This window comes from Echinops telfairi, unplaced genomic scaffold (assembly GCF_000313985.2).
Source record: "Echinops telfairi isolate 266 unplaced genomic scaffold, ASM31398v2 ScPeMD7_41;HRSCAF=154, whole genome shotgun sequence".
Taxonomy (NCBI): Eukaryota; Metazoa; Chordata; class Mammalia; order Afrosoricida; family Tenrecidae; genus Echinops; species Echinops telfairi.
Window position 1 is genome coordinate 3209062 of NW_022103939.1, and position 1232 is coordinate 3210293.

Genomic DNA, 1232 nt, shown 5'->3' on the forward strand with positions numbered 1-1232 from the left:
CACAGAAAGCTGATGGGCCAGTGTAGGTGCCTCTGTGGGTTTCTGAATCTGTAACTCTTTATGGAAATATAGAGCCTCATCTTTCTCCTGAGCAAAAAACAAGGTTCCAGGAATTAAGAAAATACCAATTGCAATGTTTTACTGGCCAATAAAGCAGTGGACATGATCATTTGTGTATGCCAAGAAATTTGGAAGACACCACCTGTCTAGCTGACTTTAAGAGATCCATATCTGTGCCCATTCAAATAAAAAAAGAGATGACTCAAAAGAATGTGGAAATTATTTTTAAATCATTATTACATTCAAGTAAAATTTTTCTTATGATTATCCAAAAACAGTTGTAGAAGTACAAAGAGAGCTATCAGTGTTCAACCTGGATTCATAAGAGGGCCTGGCACAAGGGATCGCATAGTGACATCAGATAAAAGTAGGTTGTAATAAGAGTATACCAGGAAGATGCTTACGTACTTGTGTTTTATTGACTACGCAAAGGCATTAGATTGTGTGGACCATAACATACTATGGGTGTCGGTGAGAAATGGGAACGTAGAACACTTTCTTGAGCTAATGCAAAGCCCTACATTGATCAAGAGGCACTCTTTCAAACAGAACAAGGAAATGCTCATGGTTTCAGATTAGGAAAAGTGTGTGTCAGGATTTTATCATTTCATCATACTTATTCCATTTGCATACTGCACAAATATTCCCAGACACTGGGCTATATGAGGGAGAACATGGCATCAAGATATATAGATGACACAATCTTGCCTCTGAAAAGTAAAGAAGACTGGATCATGGAGAAAAGATTGAAGCTTTAAAGGATTTCCCTTTTTAAAACTACCACCAATGCTCCTGGAAGTAGCAGTGGAGAAATTCAATAGCATATTTCATTGGACAAATCTGTTGCACAAGACCTCTTTCCACTGTTGAAGAACAAGGATGTCACTTTGAGGACTAAGGTGCACCTGACCTCAGCCATAGTAGTTTCAAGGACCTTATATGTCCAACAATGAAAAAAGAAGACCAGAGAACACTGAACACATGTGAATTTGGGGTTTGGGGAAGAATGTAGAAGACCCCTGGACTGCCATAAAAAAAAAGAAAACTGTGCTGGGAGAAGTTTGGCCAGAATGCTCATTAAAACAAGAATGGTGAGATGTTTTCTCGTCTACTTTGGACATGTTATGAGCAGAAACCAGTTCCTGTAAAAGAGGGCGTCAGACTTAATCAGC